Genomic DNA, 22410 nt, shown 5'->3' with positions numbered 1-22410 from the left:
TTTATTTGCTCCAATTCAAAATACAATATGTGTTAATTGAACAATCCAAAATGTCATGCAAAATGTGCATCACCTCTGGTTTCTGTTTCCAGCATTTTCCAAAAATGATGAACATTTTTGAAGGCCATTTGGGTTCACTGAAAAATATTTTAGTTGAACCTGGTGGATTCCTTTTTATGCTAGGGTTTGAACAGCCCCCATTTCAAGTTCATTTGAAAATTTAAACATGATGCACACATGGAGGGCTAGCCTAGTGCATAGCAGGACTAGGGTTGTGACAGTCGCGTCAGTGACGATGGTGATCATGACGGTGCTTTGGAGACGAAGATCAAAGGCACAAGATGATGATGGCCATATCATATCACTTATATTGATTGCATGTGATGTTTATCTTTTATGCATCTTATTTTGCTTAGATCGACGGTAGCACTATAAGATGTTCTCTCAGTAAATTTCAAGGTATAAGTGTTCTCCCTGAGTATGCACCGTTGCGAAAGTTCATCGTGCCGAGACACCACGTGATGATCGGGTGTGATAAGCTCTACGTTCACATACAACGGGTGCAAGCAAGTTTTGCACACGCAGAATACTCGGGTTAAACTTGAAGAGCCTAGCATATGCAGATATGGCCTTGGAACACTAAGACCGAAAGGTCGAGCATGAATCATATAGTAGATATGATCAACATAGTGATGTTCACCATTGAAAACTACTCCATATCACATGATGATCGGACATGGTTTAGTTGATATGGATCACGTGATCACTTAGATGATTAGAGGGATGTCTATCTAAGTTGGATTTCTGAAGTAATTTGATTAACTGAACTTTAATTTACCATGAACTTAGTACTTGATAGTATTTTGCATGTCTATGTTGTTGTAGATAGATGGCCCGTGCTGTTGTTCCGTTCAATTTTAATGCGTTCCTCGAGAAAGCAAAGTTGAAAGATGATGGTAGCAATTACACGGACTGGGTCTGTAACTTGAGTATTATCCTCATTGATGCATAGAAGAATTACGTCCTGGAAGCACCGCTAGGTGCCAAACCTGCTCTAGGAGCAACGCCTGATGTTATGAACATCTGGCAGAGCAAAGCTGATGACTACTCAATAGTTCAGTGTGCCATGCTTTACGGCTTAGAACCGGGACTTCAATGACGTTTTGAACGTCATGGAGCATATGAGATATTCCAGGAGTTGAAGTTAATATTTCAAGCAAATGCCTGTATTGAGAGATATGAGGTCTCCAATAAGTTCTACAGCTGCAAGATGGAGGAGAATAGTTCTGTCAGTGAGCATATACTTAAAATGTCTGGGTATAACAATCACTTGATTCAACTGGGAGTTAATCTCCCGGATGATAGTGTCATTGACAGAATTGTTCAATCACTGCCACAAAGCTACAAGAGCTTCGGGATGAACTATAATATGCAAGGGATGGATAAGACAATTCCCAAGCTCTTCGCAATGCTAAAGGCTGCGGAGGTAGCAAATCAAGAAGGAGCATCAAGTGTTGATGGTCAACAAGACCACCAGTTTCAAGAAAAAGGGTAACGGGAAGAAGGGGAACTTCAAGAAGAATGGCAAGCAAGTTGCTGCTCAAGTGAAGAAGCCCAAGTCTGGACCTAAGCCTGAGACTGGGTGCTTCTACTGCAAAGGGACTGGTCACTGGAAGCGGAACTGCCCAAAGTATTTGGCGGATAATAAGGATGGAAAGGTGAAATGTGATATACATGTTATTGATGTGTACCTTACTAATTCTCGCGGTAGCACCTGGGTATTTGATACTGGTTCTGTTGCTAATATTTGCAACTCGAAACATGGACTACGGATTAAGCGAAGATTGGCTAAGGACGAGGTGATGATGCGAGTGGAAATGGTTCCAAAGTTGATGTGATCGCAGTCGGCACGCTACCTCTACATCTACCTTCGGGATTAGTTTTAGACCTGAATAATTGTTATTTGGTGCCAGCGTTGAGCATGAACATTATATCTGGATCTTGTTTGATGCGAGATTGTTATTCATTTAAATCTGAGAATAATGGTTGTTCTATTTATATGAGTAATATCTTTTATGGTCATGCACCCTTGAAGAGTGGTCTATTTTTTATGAATCTCGATAGTAGTGATGCACATATTCATAATATTGAAGCTAAAAGATGCAGAGTTGATAATGATAGTGCAACTTATTTGTGGCACTACCGTTTAGGTCATATTGGTGTAAAGTGCATGAAGAAACTCCATTCTGATGGACTTTTGGAATCACTTGATTATGAATCACTTGGTACTTGCGAACCATGCCTCATGGGCAAGATGACTAAAATACCATTCTCCGAAACTATGGAGCGAGCAACAGATTTGTTGGAAATCATACATACTGATGTATGTTGTCCGATGAATGTTGAGGCTCACGGCGGGTACCATTATTTTCTCACCTTCACAGATGATTTGAGCAGATATGGGTATATCTACTTGATGAAACATAAGTCTGAAACATTTGAAAAGTTCAAAGAATTTCAGAGTGAAGTGAAAATTCATCGTAACAAGAAAATAAAGTTTCTACGATCTGATCATGGAGGAGAATATTTGAGTTACGAGTTTGGTCTTCATTTGAAACAATGTGGAATAGTTTCGCAACTCACGCCACCGGGAACACCACAGCGTAATGGTGTGTCCGAACGTCATAATAGTACTTTACTAGATATGGTGTGATCTATGATGTCTCTTACTGATTTACCGCTATCATTTTGGGGTTATGCATTAGAGATGGCTACATTCACGTTAAATAGGGCACCATCTTAATTCATTGAGACAACGCCTTATGAACTGTTGTTTGGCAAGAAACCAAAGTTGTCGTCTCTTAAAGTTTGGGGCTGCGATGCTTATGTAAAAAAACTTCAACCTGATAAGCTCGAACCCAAATTGGAGAAATGTGTCTTCATAGGATACCAAAGGAGACTGTTGGGTACACCTTCTATCACAGATCGAAAGGCAAGACATTCGTTGCTAAGAATGGATCCTTTCTAGAGAAGGAGTTTCTCTCAAAAGAAATGAGTGGGAGGAAAGTAGAACTTGATGAGGTAACTATACCTACTCCCTTATTGGAAAGTAGTTCATCACAGAAATCTGTTCCTGTGACTACTACACCAATTAGTGAGGAAGCTAATGATGATGATCATGTAACTTTAGATCAAGTTACTACTGAACCTCGTTGGTCAACCAGAGTAAGATCCGCACCAGAGTGGTATGGTAATCCTGTTCTGGAAATCATGTTACTTGACCATGACGAACCTACGAACTATGAGGAAGCGATGATGAGCCCAGGTTCCGCAAAATGGCTTGAGGCCATGAAATCTGAGATAGGATCCATGTATGAGAACAAAGTGTGGACTTTGGTTGACTTGCCCGATGATCGGCAAGCCATCGAGAATAAATGGATCTTCAAGAAGAAGACAGACGCTGACGGTAATGTTACTGTCTACAAGTTCAAGGAGTTGACTACGATGAGACTTTCTCACCTGTAGCGATGCTTAAGTCCGTCCGAATCATGTTAGCAATTGCCACATGTTATGATTACGAAATTTGGCAAATGGATGTAAAGACTGCATTCCTGAATGGATTTCTGGAAGAAGAGTTGTATATGATGCAACCTGAAGGTTTTATCGATCCAAAGGATGCTAACAAAGTGTGCAAGCTCCAGCGATCCATCTATGGACTGGTGCAAGCATCTCGGAGTTGGAATAAATGTTTTAATAGTGTGATCAAAGCATATGGTTTTATACAGACTTTTTGAGAAGCCTGTATTTACAAGAAAGTGAGTGGGAGCTCTGTAGCATTTCTAATATTATATGTGGATGACATATTGTTGATTGGAAATGATATAGAATTTCTGGATAGCATAAAAGGATACTTGAATAAGAGTTTTTCAATTGAAGACCTCGGTGAAGCTGCTTATATATTGGGCATCAAGATCTATAGATATAGATCAAGACGCCTAATTGGACTTTCACAAAGCACATACCTTGATAAAGTTTTGAAGCAGTTCAAAATGGTTCTTGTCTGTGTTACAAGGTGTGAAGTTGAGTCAGACTCAATGCCCGACCACTGCAGAAGATAGAGAGAAAATGAAAGATGTTCCCTATGCTTCAGGCATAGGCTCTATCATGTATGCAATGCTGTGTACCAGATCTGATGTGTGCCTTGCTATTAGCTTAGCAGGGAGGTACCAAAGTAATCCAGGAGTGGATCACTGGACAGCGGACAAGAACATCCTGAAATACCTGAAAAGGACTAAAGACATGTTTCTCGTTTATGGAGGTGACAAAGAGCTCGTCGTAAATGGTTACGTCGATGCAAGCTTTAACACTGATCCTGATGAGTCTAAGTCACAAACCGGATACGTGTTTATATTGAATGGTGGAGCTGTCAGTTGGTGCAGTTCTAAGCAAAGCATCGTGGCGGGATCTACATGTGAAGCGGAGTACATAGCTGCTTCGGAAGCAGCAAATGAAGGAGTCTGGATGAAGGAGTTCATATCCGATCTAGGTGTCATACCAAGTGCATCGGGTCCAATGAAATTCTTTTGTGACAATACTAATGCAATTGCCTTGGCAAAGGAATCCAGATTTCACAAGAGAACCAAGCACAAGAGACGCTTCAATTCCATCCGCGACCAAGTCAAGGAGGGAGACATAGAGATTTGCAAGATACATACGGATCTGAATGTTGTAGACCCGTTGACTAAGCCTCTCTCACGAGCAAAACATGATCAACACCAAGACTCCATGGGTGTTAGAATCATTACTGTGTAATCTAGATTATTGACTCTAGTGCAAGTGGGAGACTGAAGGAAATATGCCCTAGAGGCAATAATAAAGTTGTTATTTATATTTCCTTATATCATGATAAATGTTTATTATTCATGCTAGAATTGTATTAACCGGAAACTTAGTACATGTGTGAATACATAGACAAACTAAGTGTCACTAGTATGCCTCTACTTGACTAGCTCGTTGAATCAAAGATGGTTAAGTTTCCTAGCCATAGGCATGAGTTGTCATTTGATTAACGGGATCACATCATTAGAGAATGATGTGATTGACTTGACCCATTCCGTTAGCTTAGCATTTGATCGTTTTGTATATTGCTATTACTTTCTTCATGACTTATACATGTTCCTATGACTATGAGATTATGCAACTCCCAAGTACCGGAGGAACACTTTGTGTGCTACCAAACGTCACAATGTAAATGGGTGATTATAAAGGTGCTCTATAGGTGTCTCCGATGGTACTCGTTGAGTTGGCATAGATCGAGATCAGGATTTGTAACTCCGATTGTCGGAGAGGTATCTCTGGGCCCTCTCGGGTAATGAACATCACTATAAGCTTTGCAAGCAATGCAACTAATGAGTTAGTTGCGGGATGGTGTATTAAGGAATGAGTAAAGAGACTTGCCAATAACGAGATTGAACTAGGTATTGGGATACCGAGGATTGAATATCGGGCAAGTAACATACCGATGACAAAGGGAACAACTTATGTTGTTATGCGGTTTGACCGATAAAGATTTTCATAGAATATGTAGGAGACAATATGAGCATCCAGGTTCCGCTACTGGTTATTGACCGGAAACGAGTCTCGGTCATGTCTACATAGTTCTCGAACCCGTAGGGTCCGCACGCTTAACGTTCGGTGACGATCGGTAATATGAGTTTATGTGTTTTGATGAACCGAAGGTAGTTTGGTGTCCCGTATATGATCATGAACATGACGAGGAGTCTCGAAATGGTTGAGACATAAAGATCGATATATTGGATGACTATGTTTGGACTTCACAAGTGTTGCGGGTAAGTTCGCACAAATACTAGAGTACCAGGGGGTTACCTGAACCCCCCGGGGAGTGTAATGGGCCTATTGGGCCTTAGTGGAGAAGAAGAGGGGTGGCCAGGGCAGGTCGCGCGCCCCCTCCCCCTCTAGTCCGAATTGGACAAGGAAGGGGGGCGGCGCCCCCCCTTTTTCCTTGCCCCTCTCTCCTCCTTCCTTCCCTCCTACTCCTACTCTTGGAAGGGGGGAATCCTACTCCCGATGGGAATAGGACTCCTCCAGGGCTCGCCATAGGAGGGCCGGCCCTCCCCCTCCTCCAATCCTTTATATATGGGGGAGGGGGACCCCATAGACACACAAGTTGATCAGTTGATCTTTTAGCCGTGTTTGGTGCCCCCCTCCACCATAATCCACCTCGGTCATATCATAGCGGTGCTTAGGTGAAGCCCTGCGTCGGTAGCATCATCATCACCGTCATTACACTGTCGTGCTGACGGAACTCTCCCTCAAAGCTCTGCTGGATCGTGAGTTCGTGGGACGTCACCGAGCTGAACGTGTGCTGAACTCGGAGGTGCCATGCATTCGGTACTTGGATCTGTCGGATCATGAAGACGTACGATTACATCAACCTCCTTGTCATAACGCTTCCGCTTACGGTCTACAAGGGTATGTGGACGACACTGTTTCCTCTCGTTGCTATGCATCACCATGATCTTGCGTGTGCATAGGAATTTTTTTGAAATTACTACGTTCCCCACCAACATCGTCGTCCAACGCAACCACAACAGCAACACCCTCAAGGACTTAGTAGCTGAAGCCGAGGCAGAGCTGCCTCCACGACGCCAACGCCGATGTGCACCGTACCAGAACCACTTCGACCATGTCGTCCTATGCCTCACCGCTGCCGCTCCACTATCGCAACTGTCCACCGCACGGGAGCTGTTCCCGCTACGCCGTCATTCGCCGCCTCGGATCTAGTTCCCCGCCGCCGACAGACGGCCATCGCACCACTCTCAACAACTTGGCCATGGGTTCGTCCAAGGATCCACCGTCATCCAGAACTTCTCGTTTCCAGCGAACCAAAAGAAGATCGTTGGAAAAACAGAAGGAGGACACAACACTGCCAACAGAAAGAGGTACTCCTCTTCCCTTATTCATGCAAATCTTACCTCTCTTCTCACACTATATGCATCCCACGAAAGAAACTAGTTCAGCGCTTCGTACTGCATCTTCTTCGTGATACTAAATGCACAAGGTTTCCTCCCATTTACTATTTCACCTTTGCTAGAGGTCAGTAGCCCGCTTGGATTTCAATTCAGGGTCAGTCGAATCGCAATTAAAATAAGCAGCACCTGCTTAGGCGCGTGGAGCACCTAGTCCACCTGTTCGCCGGGGAAACGGTGCATCGGTGTCTATCCTAGGGGTGTGGGGCGCAGGAGCTACTTGCGCCCAATCTGGAGGTCGGCGGGGCTTGAAGGGATGGCCGGGGGCGATACCAAGCACGGCGGTGTGGTGAGGTTGAGGGGAGGGCGGAGGCAGGGGACTGGGCCGGTGGTCGTTGGCGTTTCAAGGAAGATCGTAACACTGACTAGCTAGAGGTGGATGAAGGTGATCTGCCCGTTCTTTGTACATCAGACGATGCAGAAAAAATGTACTGGCCTATTTGTTTTTAGTCGACTGTTATTTTCATAGGACCACACCTTGTGGTGTGCTGGAGGAGCATCCGCATTTCCCAGCCATCCCTGTGCTCATATTTCAAAATCATAGAATCGAGTAATTTCGTGTGCCATGCATGTTGTAGAGCTATCATATGTCTCCCGTCATTTATTTCTCACCGACCTGCTATCTGCTACCTTTACACTGTACTACTTGTGCACACACTTCACCCATACTCACACTATTTTTTATGCATGGGTATTTCAGACTCTGACGCAGTGTTGATGAATACAAAAAAGAAAAGACAGAAGTCGCTCCAGTGTAATTTGAAGATAAGCACTAAGCGTCTTAGCGCTCTAAAGGGTGCAGTGCCAGCAGATGGAGATAGTAGACGTACCTCTGCAGTTGATGATCTCAATTGCCACACACAACAATCCTAGGTGCTTGCTTTAACTTCACACTGTCAAATGTGGTTGCATGTTGCATATGGTGTCTACCTTGTATTGCTTCCAATTTGGTTAAATTGCATCCGCTTACTTTACACATTATACCTTTGATAATGACATGCCTTCCTATTTTTTATACATACTACATATGTCTATTAACCATGTTCGTACATCAAACAAATGCTCTTTTGTATCCCTCATCAATCACTTATGATGAGACAGTCATCCCAGTGGGTTACTGTGAGACGCGCTACTCGTTTAAAGAGGGCAGTGTCATCCTCCCCACATGATTGTCAAGAAACAGCAAGGCTAAATGAAGATAGTCAACGTAGCTCTCTAGTTGATGGCCGCAATTCCCCCACACCACCACCGCAGGTGCTTGCTCTTACTTAGCAGTGTGATATGCGATTGCATGTTGCATATGGTGTCTACCTTGTAATGGTTCTAATTAGGATAAATTGCATCTTCTTAGTTAACACATTATACCCATGAATATGACATGCGTTCCTGTTTTTGGTACATATTACGTCTTTCTATTAACCATGTTCTTACATCAAACTACTTTTCTTGTGTATCCCTCATCAATCACTTCTGACGAGACACCTTCAAGTTGACAGTGTAATATTGGTTGCATCTTGCATATCATTTCAAACATGTATTGCCTCTAATTTGTTGAAGTGCCACTTAAAATGAGACACAACTTGGTAGAGTGATTTTGGTTGGATCTTTCATATGGTGTCTAAATTGCATTGCTTCCAATTTGTTGGAATGCCTTCTGCTTAGCGTTTTTCATACATATTCCATTCTCCTACAATGTGGTTGCCATACATAAAAGTTGTGTTCGTCAGTATCATGCATCAATGAATTTGGAAGTGTGAATTTAATTCCTTTTTCTTGTGTGTTTACTTGACAAGGCAAACAAAAGGACGAAGGCACGGAATGATGGTGGTCCACTGGAGCAACCGAAACATATGATCTCTGCAGATTCTCCTGCTACTCCTACTGCAGTGCAAGTTCCAAATCTCATTTCCCCTACTCCACAACCCCAGGTGCTTGCTCTAACATAGCAGTGTGATATCTGGTTGCATGTTGTATTGCTCCTAATTTGTTAAATTGCATCTCCTTAGCTTACACATTATACATGTGAATATGACACGCCTTCCTATTTTTGGTACATACTACATTTGCCTATCACACCATGTTCTTACATCAAACTACTATTCTTGTGTATCCTGCATCTATCGCTTATGATGAGACATTCACGCCCATGGGTTAGTATGAGACGTGCTACTCTTATAAAGAGTCCAGTTTCATCCTCTCCATGTGATTCTCAAGAAACAGCAAGCCTAAATGAAGATATTGAACGTAGCTCTATACTTGAAGACCGCACTTCCCCTACATCACCATCGTAGGTGCTTTCTCTAACATCGCAGTGTGATATGTGGTTGCATGTTGCATACAGTGTCTAGCTTTTAATGGTTCTAATTAGGGTAAATTGCATCAGCTTACTTACACACTATACCTATGAATATGACATGCCTTTCTATTTTTCCTACACACTACATCTATGTGTTAACCATGTTCTGACATGAAACTACCTCTCTTTTGTATCCTGCATCAATCACTTACGACGAGACACCTTTATTCATTGCATATTTCATATTATTTCTAGCCTGTTGTTATGTATTGCTTCTAATTTGGTCAAATACATTTGTTAGGCCACCCTTTTAATTTGGCAGAGTGATATTGGTTTCATCTTTCATATGGTTTCTAGCTTGCATTGCTTCTAACTAGTTCAAACACCTTGTGCTTAGTTTACACTTCATACATCATACATGTAAATATGTCATGTCGTCCTGTTTTTCATACATATTCCATCCTCCTATCATGCGACTGTCTTACATGAAAGTAGTGTTCGTCAGTATCATGCATCAATGAGTTCTGAAGAGCAAATTTTATTCCTTTTTCCTGTGGGTTTGACTTGGCAAGGCAAAATAAAAAAGAGGAAGGAAAAGAGTAAGGAAGGCAATGATGGTGGTCCTATGCAGCAATGTAAACGGAGCATCTGTACGGATTCTCCTTGTACTGCTAGTGCATTACAAATTCCAACTCTCGCTCCCCTACTCCACCATCCAAGGTGCTTGCTCTAACTTGGCAGTGTGATATCTGGTTGCATGTTGCATATCGTGTCTAGCTTGTATTGCTCCTAATTAGTGTAAACTGCATTTTCTTAGCTTACACATGATACGTGTGAATATGACACGCTTTTCTGTTTTTTGGTACATACTATATCTGTCAATCACACCATGTTCTTACATGAAACTACTCTTCTTGTGTATCCTACATCAGTCAAATATGATGGGACACCTTTAAGTTGGCAGTGTGATATTGGTTTGCGTCTTGAATATGGTTTCTAGCTTGTAGTGCTTCTAGTTTGATGAACGCCACCTATGACGAGACAATTTTAACTTAGCAGAGTGATATTGATTGCACCTTCCATATGGTGTCTAGCTTACAGTGCTTCTAATTTGTTGAAGTGCCTTCTACTTAGTTACCACATCATAGGTGTGAACATGTCAAGTCGCCCACTTTTTCATACATATTCCATCCTCGTATCATGACTTTGCCTTTCATCAGAGTAGTGTTCGTCAGTATCATGCATGAATGAGTTCTGAAGAGCGAATTTTATTACTTTTTTGTCATTTTGACCTCGCAATGTAAAATCAATAAAGCGGAAGGAAACTGGTAAGGCATTGGATGATGGTGGCGTTTCGAGCAACTGAAATGGAGGGTCTCTACAGATTCTACTCCACCATCCTCCCAACAAGATTCGCAAGACAACGCAAGGCTAGACAGTCAACATAGCTGTGTAGATGATGATGACATCTCCCCTACTCCACCATCATAGGTGCTTGCTCTAACTTGGCACTATTATATATGGTTGCATGTTGCGTATGATGTCTAGCTTGTATTGCTTCTAACTTTGTTTAATTGCATCTGCTTACTTTACACATAATGCCTATGAATATGACACGTGTTCTTGTTTCTAGAACATACCTGTACATGATGAGCACATCTCCCCTACTCCACCATCATAGGTACTTGCTCTAACTTGGATATCATGACCTTGCATATCCTATGCCCTGATCATCGTAGGCCAAGGTTGCATCATCCTGGGGCAAATTCAAAGGTGTCACCATCCTCTGGGTCTTCATGTCCTCATTCCTCGAGGGCGTATCTTCTGTTCGCATCGTCTTGCTTGGGTGTCACCAATCTTGTGTTCAGGAGAGGTTGGTGTGTGTCTGGCAAGGCGTCTTCCTTCTAGATTAGCCACGAGGATTACAAGGAATCCTGTGGTTAGGGGCATAAGGATTCTAGCGACCGTTTAAAATTTTTGAAGGGGAAGAGATCAATAAGGAAAGTATATCTTAGTTTTTGAAAAACTAAGAAGGAGAACAGAAGTATAGATAGGTTTTTTTGCAAATTAGTAATAGTTTTTAAAACAGTCCTACCCTAACTAACGTCCATGCTAACTAAGGCTTCCTATAGTCAGGATGGCTCTCATACCAGCTCTATGGGGACCCCGACTCATAAGTCGTGATCACCGAATGCACGTGTACAGTGATCCCAGAGATCAATGCTCACTGAACACACAAAAGCTGAATAACAAGAGTCTTACATCCATACATACCGTTTTACACAAATTGTGGCCATTATGGTCAAGTCTTGAGTATATCATCGCAGCGGAAATCTTCAAAGACAACTTGGACCCATGCCATCCGCCTTAACCCTACAGGCATTCTGACTAGGAAGCGTCCTAGCTCGCATGTTTGTCACCAAGGTACTCTTCGATATATCCTGTTCTTTCATGCCTGGCCAATAAAATAACCAGTGGCAAGCCAATGAGTACTTTGAATGTACTCGCAAGCAACCCAAGTGTGATAAAATAATAATTATGCAAGGCTCTACTTATAAATTGGCATTTTTGCGGAAAGCTATTTTTGCTCATGCAAGTATGATCAACATTTACCAAGGACATGAATGCGTCTGCAACAAGTATCAGGAAGTTACATACATTAACATCGAAAAAGAGTTGTGAACAACTCATGCTCAAGCTCATCGTGACTTTCTCACGAATCACATCAACATATTTACCAAACCGTGTTGTTTGTCAAAAACATATGGACATAGTCTAAGCAGCACCACCCAACTGTCCTTGACCGTGGACACGGCTATTCGAATAGTTTGACACTCTGCAAAGGTTGCACACTTTAACCACAAGATCTGGGAAGCTTTCGTGTTATCCATGACCCGCTATACCTCAAGTACCTGGGGTAAGCACCCAATCACTACCTTTCCCTAGCTGTGACTAACATAGAGTCCACTCAATTGGCAACATCCCCCGTCCCACAGTCATGTTTTAGTTCAGTGGAGCCACTTTCCCATATCTATCACATAACGTGAGCACGAGGGTACCAAAAGTGTGTCCGTTGCCCAGTGAAAACAGTCATGGCCACCTATCCAAGCACGACCCCGTCCCGAGAGTGACCACGCCACTCTCGTCACTAGTAATGTGGGCATCCATGCTAGCACGAACTAGGTAATCAATAATGCCCCGTCCAATAAGGGGTAGTGTGGTTGTACATGTTTGGTTGGGACGATAGACAATATTAAATCTAATCCATCTCTGTAAACAACACCTTCATCAAGCCTCGATACACTACTTCTCCACCAAGCAGTGACCTAGTTCGTCATCATCTCTCAAGGGCATTAGTGGCACCCACTTGGGCTATTTGCAAGTATGTCAAACCACACTTCACTAAAAAAAATACACTTCTGTGATGATACGTGTTTATCATAGTAGGTCACATTTTCTGTCATGCATGTACATCCATGAAAAATTTATGACAAAATCAAGATAGTCATACCTGTGCTGTCGTAGAAGTGTTCCATGACATTACCAAAATTATCATCACGGAAGTGTCCACTTCCATGACGATAAATCGCGCGTCACAGAAGTGCTTTCCTCAAGGTCGACCGACAAGTGGCATCCACCGTAACGGAACGCCGTTGAGCTATCGGGTCTGGTTTTGGATCCGATAACCCGTTAACAGCCCGGACCAATGGGGATTTTCCACGTGTAAAATTCTGATTGGCTGACGGAAACATGTGTCAGCTCCGCGTTGGCACAGGTGTCACTCATCCAATGGGCGAGATGCGCCTATGATATGCTGACACGTGGACTGGCCCAAAAGTGGCCCATAAAGTTTAAATGGGCCGGCCCAACTTAAGGCCCACAAGATTTTGCGGTCCATAATGGGCCAGCCCAGCAAAAGGCCCATGAGATTTTTCGTATCATAATGGGTCGGCCCAGCTAAAGGCCCACGAGATTTTGCGGGCCATAATGGGCCGGCCCAGCTAAAGGCCCGCGAGATTTTGCAGACCATAATGGATCAGGCCAGATAAAGGCCCAACATTCTCAGTTAAGGCCCGTACGGCTAGTGTCAAATCGGCCCGTCAACGGCCTGTCCTAAATTTGTCATCATCGCGGCCCATGATCACTTCTAGCCCGTTAACAGTCCGCTAAGTATATGGGCCGAATTACGGCCCGGTGTATTTCCGGCCTGTTAAAGGTCCTACTTCATTTGGGCCCATTTACATGCCATTGAAACTTTCGGCCCATAAAAGACCGTGAAGGATTTGGGTCATATTCGGCCATGTCTGACGTTCGGCATGTGAGCGGCCCACTATATATTTGGGCCACTTTCGGCCTGTTGTGATTTTTGGCCTATTAACATCGGACGAAATCCATGGGCCATATGTGGCCCAACGTCACATCGGGCCCATTAACGGCACATATAAAAATGATGATAATCTAGCCTGACCGAACTTCTGGCCTGTTAAAGGCCCGTGTATTAGGTCGGCGCATTAACGTCCCGTCCGAATTTCAACCTGTGAAAGATCTGCATCGTAAATGGGCCCAATCTCACTTTCGGTCTTTTAAAGGCCCATGTTTTTTATGGGCTCAAGATATTTACACCTGTAAATGGCCTATTGTTACTCAGGGCCCAAATTATGTTTAGGCCTGTTAAAGGCCCACTATGGGCACTCGCCTACCAGAAAAATATGAAATCTTATGTTGATTTAGGCCCAGATATTTTTAGTGGGCTACATGGAAATTTTGGCCCATAATCGTTTTAGCCCAATTGGAATGGGCCCGGCGAATGTTGGCATGTAGAGCTCCTACGAAGCTTTCGGCCGAATACATTACTAAGATAAACCTACACTATACAAAAATAGCGTCGTAATTATTGCAGCCTTTGGCAGCAGCATAAATGTTGTATCACAACAAAAGGCATGTTAGCATAAAGTTTACAGTCCTTGCAGATGAAAGCACCATCAGATGTATAGAAGCACAGATCATTTGACCTGAGTGCTAATGTTTCAGGCTATAGAATCTGATGGAGCAGCACGATCTTATCCTTTTTTCCGCCATTGCTCTTGAAAAACGAAGCGAATGTCTGATAGTCTGGTTTCAAAACCATTCATATCTTGACGACATTTTTCAACCACTATTCTTGTTTCCAAAATTACGTCCATTGGGGATTGGACTTGTGTCTGGAGCACAGATATATCACTCTGTCTAGCAGGAAGATTTTGTTCAGTAGGCGATTTGGACGAGGTTACCTTGACAACCAACCCAGAATTACGCAGGAAGGTGCTTTTTGCACTATTAGTGGAGAGATACTGATGCACTGCAGCAAGAGGTGACATTGTGCCTGTGGTAGCCTCGTCACCTTCAGGTGGTTGTGGCTGTTCAATCATTTTTTCCATAGCCTCCTGAAAGTTTGAAGTTGTAGATTAGTGTACCAGATAAGTTACTAATGAGACAAAAACAAACAAAGTAGGTTACACGTTTATACATAACTTATTTTGGTGAACTACTGTAATACATTAGCATGTATTGTAGTGCCAACTACATAATAAAATCACTTTCGGAACATATGTCCATGTAGCATGCCTACTGTATTGTCTATTTCGTCACATTCGTTGACATCTAAGGATAAAGAGACATGGTTTAAAGTAGGATGAACATAGTATGACATCATTCATATCATGGGCAAGCAGATATAAAACAAACAGGCTATTTTATCATTGTGTGCGCACATGAACATAACAACTAGAATACAAATCAAGACCAAAAGAATATCCTTCATCTCTTTTAAACCATGTTAGTTGAAATGATACGTTAAGACAACTGTGTATAAAAGTGAACAGAGTAACTGACATTGGCTGCAAACCAAGTAGTTAAATGAACACATCACAGTACCAATCAGTTCAAAGGCAGGAGGAGTAAGGACTTACAATAGCGGCTTGAACTGGTGTGCTCATGCCCTTCATCTTGCTGGTGTGGCAATCCTTGAAGATTTGCACTGCATTTGGTTCAGGTTCTTTTTGGTCCGCACAGGCTTTCCTCTGTATTTGGAACAAGTCAATATAGATACGATAATATGGCAAAGAAAAAAGAAGGAAGTAGCAGCTATTTACAAGAGCCTCGCAGTGTGCAATATAGCTACGAGATCCTGTTGTCTGTTGGAATTTCACTTTAGAACGGTTGGTCTTGTTCTTCAAACAGTTAGCCTAGAAGAAGATACACTTGTAAGGCACATACATAAATACAAGTTCAATATGTGGTCTGATCAAATACATATAGCCTACCTGATACTTTGTATCAGACCAGTGTTTAACGAGGGCTGTCCAGTCTTCATCTGTAATATATTCCACTTGAGATGTTTGGGCGATTTCATTGTTAGCCTTGCCTTCAAAGTGAGATTTTCTAAGGTGGTACCGATACTGTCACAGAGCAGACTGAAAAACATGAGTGCATGCTTGTTTAGTTGCATCATCTTTCGGATCCAACTTAACCTCATTTGTTGAGAAAAGAATGTGAGTCTTATTAGGAGGAAGCTAGAAAGTATGGGACAAAGCAAGACAATATTACTAATTGCGCTGAATAACATTACCTACGGATAAATGGTCAAGGAAGGTGTTAAACTGGGTATTGTCTTTCTCATTCCTGTATTGGATCCACGTTGGGAGGATACGTGCCTGACACCTAACGGCAAGGGCTGCCTTTGATACTAACTTGGCTGACTCTGTAGCATCATGTGGCCTTTTTAAACCTGCCTCAAAATGGATCTCCATTCTTCCGCCTTTAGATTGTGTTAATCTGTCAAGCATTATCCCTGATGTCTGTTTCCTCTTGCGTCGTGGTGCTAGTTCAACAACGAATATTGAAAGTGTTAGTGTACATCAAATTGTGAGAGTACATATAAAGGAGCATATGCAACTGCAACTTGACTCGGTCAGGTACCGTCTTGGTGTTGATGCTCATGACACTACTAGAAAAACCCCTACTAATGGCGCACCTAGTATGGCCATTAATGGCGCATCTGTGGTGCGCCACTAACAGCACGCCATTAGTAATTTTTACTAATGGCGCACCAGTGGTGCGCCATTAGTATCTGGTATACTAATGGCGCACCACTGGTGCACCATTAGTATAGGCCACGGTGCGCCATTAGTATGCCGCCCAGGGGCCAGGTGCTTTGGATACTAATGGCGCACCACAACTAGATGCGCCATTAGTAACCGCGGAATACTAATGGCGCACTTTCCTGTGATGCGCCATTAGTGATGCGCCATTTTGAATCTAGATCTGGATCATGATTTTTTGCCCATTTTTTGCTCGTTTTTTTTGCTTGTTTTTTGGCACGACAATATTCTCAAATTTTGTTCCTGTTTTTGGATCTTGTTGCCATGGTATTTTGCCGGAGAGGAGTTCGCCGGAGAGGAGGAGGAGGAGGTCGCTGGAGAGGAGGGAGGAGGAGCTCACCGGAGAGGAGGGAGGAGGAGCTCACTGGAGAGGAGGGAGGAGGGAGAGGAGGGAGGACGAGCTCACCGGAGAGGAGGGAGGAGGGAGAGGAGGGAGGAGGAGCTCACCGGAGAGGAGGGAGGAGGGAGAGGAGGGAGGAGGAGCTCACCGGAGAGGAGGGAGGAGGAGCTCACCGGAGAGGAGGGAGAAGAAACCATGAGGGGAGGGGAGGGGAGGGGAGGGGAGGAGGGAGGAGGGAGGAGGAGGTCGCCGGAGAGGAGGGAGAAGAAACCATGAGGGGAGGGGAGGGGAGGGGAGGAGGGAGGAGGGAGGAGGGAGGAGGAGAGGAGGGGAGAAGTATGGTGGAGGAGAGAAGGGAAGATGAAATGAAGAGAGGAGGAGAGGACCAGCCATATATACGGCATACTAATGGCGCACCGCGGGCAGGTGCGCCATTAGTAATTTTTTTTATTTTTTTGATTTATTTTGAATTTTGAAGGCGGGAAGATACTAATGGCGCACCACGGGCAGGTGCGCCATTAGTATTTTTTTTATTTTTTTGATTTATTTTGAATTTTGAAGGCGGGAAGATACTAATGGCGCACCATGGTCAGCTGCGCCATTAGTAATTTATTTTTATTTTTTTGACTTACTTTGAATTTTGAAGGAGGGAAGATACTAATGGCGCACCATGGGCAGGTGCGCCATTAGTAAGTTTGAATTTTTTTGATTTTTTTTTGCCTCTCTAGATCTTAAAAGCCCCGTATCTTTTTTTCTGTTAGGTTTTTGAGGATTTTGGAAATGTTTAACGGGGTTCCCCCGGTTAAATTTGGATGTAACTTTTCGAGTAGATGATTTTTCATATAAAAAACTTTTTCATCCGAGTTAGTATGCAAAAGTTATGCCCATTTTTACAAATTCTCGCGAGATTTTGCAAATGAAGTCAAAATTCATATTTGCAAATTTTCCCAACAACTAGGCCACATATCACATGGGAAACTTATTTTCTTTTATTTTTTTGACATTTTTATCATTTTGTTTTATTTTCTTTAAAACTGAAAAGGCGATCCATGGGGGCGGTGCATTCGGTGGAAGTGGTGGCCAAGGTTACTAATGGCGCACCGTGGCATGGTGCGCCATTACTAGTTTAACTAGTAATGGCGCACCACACCCACGGTGCGCCATTAGTATGTTTGGACAGGCGCACTAGTTCAAAAAAAATTGGTACTAATGGTGCACCGTAGGCAGGGTGCGCCATTAGTAGTTTCAACACTAATGGCGCATCAGAAGGTGGTGCGCCATTAGTATATACTAATGGCGCACCACATGTCTAGTGCGCCATTAGTGTCATTTCCATCTATAGCCCTTTTCCTAGTAGTGTGAGGTTCATCTGATCTTGCCAAGTCATGTTGTGTCAGCAATGCTTCGGAAGTAGTGTTACGTGTCAAGGCAGCTTGGGAACTGGCCAGTTCTAGAGTAAATGAATGAGTAACTCGTTGAGATGCTGGTACAGTTGAAGCGGATGCTGTAGCTGGTGGAGCAGGTGATACTGTGTTTGTAGATTTAGCCGGTGGACTTGGACCTTCTACTGCACTATAAGGACTAGCAGAATCTGGACGGCCGATCCTTTTCCATTTCACTCGACGAGTAGCACCACTCGCTACTATATTATTTCCCTTGCCCTTTTTTGACTTTGCCATGTCAAGCCGTACCCACAACACAAAAAGAATAAAATTGCTCTTCAGAACTCATTGATGCATGATACAGACAAGCAATACTTTGATGTAAGACAACCGTATGAGGATGGAATATGTAAGAAAAACAGGATGACATGACATATTCACAGCTACGATGTGTAAACTAAGCAGAAGGATTTTCAAGAAAATAGAAGTGATGCAAGCTAGACACCAATATTACTCTGCCAAGTTAAAAGTGTCTTGTCATAAGTGGCAATTCGAAAAAGTAGAAGCAGTACAACTTATAAATCAATGCAAGATGCAACCACTATCAAACTGCCATGTTAAAAAGTGTCCAAACATGAGTGACTGATGCGGGATACACAACAGCAGTACTTTGATGTAAGAACATGGTATGATAGATAGATGTAGTGTATTCTAGACACAGAACGCCATGTCATATGCACATGTATAACGTATGAACTCAGCAGGTGCAATTTAATCAAAATAGAAGAAATACAGGTGAGACAACATATGCAACATGAAACCAATTATCACACTGTCAACTTAGAGAAAGCACCTGCGATGGTGGAGTACGGGAGATGAACTCATCATGTAGACTTGGGACTTCAACTTCATTAGCAGTAGCAGTGGCAAATCTAGAGAGTCTCTATTTGCGTCGGTGCGGAGGACCACCAACATTCCCTAACTTACTCTTCTCCTTCCTATTTTCTGATATTGCCTTCTGAAGTCAAAACCACAAGAAGATGAATAAAATTAGCTCTGCATAACTTGTTGATGCATGATACGGACGAACACTACTTTGATGTAAGGCAAGCGTAGGATAGGAGGATGGAATATAAAAAAAAGACAGCGTTTCATATTCACACGTACGGTAGGAGGATGGAATATGTATGAAAAAACAGTAAGCGGAAGGCATTTCAACAAAATTAGAAGAAATGAAAGCTAGGCACCATATGAACATGCAACCAATATCACTCTATCAGGTAAAAAGTGCCTCGTCGTAAGTTCCATTTCAAGAAATTAGAAGCAGTACAAGCTAGAAGACAATGCAAGATGGAACCTACATCACAGTCCCAAGTTAAATGTGTCATATGGGTAAGTGATCGTTGCAGGTATAAGTTGTAAGCTATGCAGATGCAATTCAACATAATTAGAAGCAATAAAAACTAGACATCATACGGAAAACGCAACCACATATAACAGTTCCAAGTTAGAACAAGCACCTGTGATGGTCGAGTAGGGGAAATGTGCTCATCATGTACACGTATGTTCTAGAAACAGGAACACGTGTCATTCACACGCATTATGTGTAAAGTAAGCAGATGAATTAAACAAAGTTAGAAGCAATACAAGCTAGACATCATACGCAACGTGCAACCACATATAATAGTGCCAAGTTAGAGCAAGCACCTGTGATGGTGGAGCAGGGGAGATGTGCTCATCATCTACACAGCTACGTTCACTGTCTAGCCTTCCGTTGTCTTGCGAATCTTGTTGGGAGGATGGCGGAGTAGAACCTGTAGAGAACCTCCATTTCAGTTGCTCGGAAGGACCACCATAATCCAATGCCTTGCCAATTTCCTTCAGCTTTATTGATTTTGCATTGTGAGGTCAAACCGACAAGAAAAAGGAATAAAATTTGCTCTTCAGAACTCATTGATGCATGATACTGATGAACACTACTCTGATGAAAGGCAAAGTCATGATACGAGGATGGAATATGTATGAAAAAATGGACGGCTTGACATATTCACACCTATGATGTGGTAACTAAGCAGAAGGCACTTCAACAAATTAGAAGCACTGCAAACTAGACACATATGAAAGGTGCAATCAATATCACTCTGCCAAGTTAAAATTGTCTCGTCATAGGTGGCGTTCATCAAACTAGAAGCAATACATGCTAGAAATCATATTCAAGACGCAAACAAATATCACACTTCCAACTTAAAGGTGTTCCATCATAAGTGACTAATGCAGGATACACAAGAAGAGTAGTTTCATATAAGAACATGGTATGATAGACAGATATAGTATGTATCAAAAACAGGAAATCATGTCATATTCACACGTATCATGTGTAAGCTAAGCAGATGCAGTTTACACTAATTAGGAGTAATACAAGCTAGACACCATATGCAACATGCAACCAGATATCACACTGCCAAGTTAGAGCAAGCACCTTGGATGGTGGAGTAGGCGAGCGGAAACTTGGACCTTGTAATGCACTATCAGTACAAGGAGAATCGGTACAGATGCTCCGTTTACGTTGCTGCAGAGGACCACCATCATCGCCTTCCTTACTTTTTTCCTTCCTCTTTCTTGATTTTGCCTTGTCAAGTAGAACCGACAAGAAAAAGGAATAAAATTTGCTCATCAGAACTCATTGATGCATGATACTGACGAACACTACTCTGATGAAAGGCAAAGTCATGATACGAGGATGGAATATGTACGAAAAAATGGACGGCTTGACATATTCACAACTATGATGGGGTAACTAACCAGAAGGCACTTCAACAACTTAGAAGCACTGCAAACTAGCGACCATATGAAAGGTGCAATCAATATCACTCTGCCAAGTTAAAACTGTCTTGTCATAGGTGGCGTTCCTCAAACTAGAAGCAATACATGCTAGAAATCATATTCAATACGCAAACCAATATCCCACTGCCAACTTAAAAGTGTTCCATCATAAGTGACTCATGCAGGATACACAAGAAGAGTAGTTTCATGTAAGAACATGGTGTGATAGACAGATATAGTATGTATCAAAAAGAGGAAAGCGTGTCATATTCACACGTATTTTGTGTAAGCTAAGCAGATGCAGTTTACACTAATTAGGAGCAATACAAGCTAGACACCATATGCAACATGCAACCAGATATCACACTGCCAAGTTAGAGCAAGCACCTTGGATGGTGGAGTAGGCGAGCGGAAACTTGGACCTTGTAATGCACTATCAGTACAAGGAGAATCGGTACAGATGCTCCGTTTACGTTGCTGCAGAGGACCACCATCATCGCCTTCCTTACTCTTTTCCTTCCTCTTTCTTGATTTTGCCTTGTCAAGTAGAACCGACAAGAAAAAGGAATAAAATTTGCTCATCAGAACTCATTGATGCATGATACTGACGAACACTACTCTGATGAAAGGCAAAGTCATGATACGAGGATGGAATATGTACGAAAAAATGGACGGCTTGACATATTCACACCTATGATGTGGTAACTAAGCAGAAGGCACTTCAACAAATTAGAAGCACTGCAAACTAGACACCATATGAAAGGTGCAATCAATATCACTCTGCCAAGTTAAAACTGTCTCGTCATAGGTGGCGTTCATCAAACTAGAAGCAATGCATGCTTGAAATCATATTCAAGACGCAAACCAATATCACACTGCCAACTTAAAGATGTTCCATCATAAGTGACTGATGCAGGATACACAAGAAGAGTAGTTTCATGTAAGAACATGGTGTGATAGACAGATATAGTATGTACCAAAAATAGGAAAGCGTGTCAGATTCACATGTATCATGTGTAAGCTAAGCAAGTGCAGTTTACACTAATTAGGAGCAATACAAGCTAGACACCATATGCAACATGCAACCAGATATCACACTGCCAAGTTAGAGCAAGCACCTTGGATGGTGGAGTAGGGGAGCGGAGAGTTGGACCTTGTAATGCACTATCAGTACAAGGAGAATCGGTACAGATGCTCTGTTTACGTTGCTGCAGAGGACCACCATCATCGCCTTCCTTACTCTTTTCCTTCCTCTTTCTTGATTTTGCCTTGTCAAGTCAAACCCACAAGAAAAAGGAATAAAATTTTCTCATCACAACTCATTGATGCATGATACTGACGAACACTACTTTCATGTAAGGCAGCCGCATGATAGGAGGAT

This window comes from Triticum aestivum, chromosome 5B (assembly GCF_018294505.1).
Source record: "Triticum aestivum cultivar Chinese Spring chromosome 5B, IWGSC CS RefSeq v2.1, whole genome shotgun sequence".
In the NCBI taxonomy this organism is placed as follows: domain Eukaryota; kingdom Viridiplantae; phylum Streptophyta; class Magnoliopsida; order Poales; family Poaceae; genus Triticum; species Triticum aestivum.
This window is presented reverse-complemented; position numbering follows the sequence as displayed.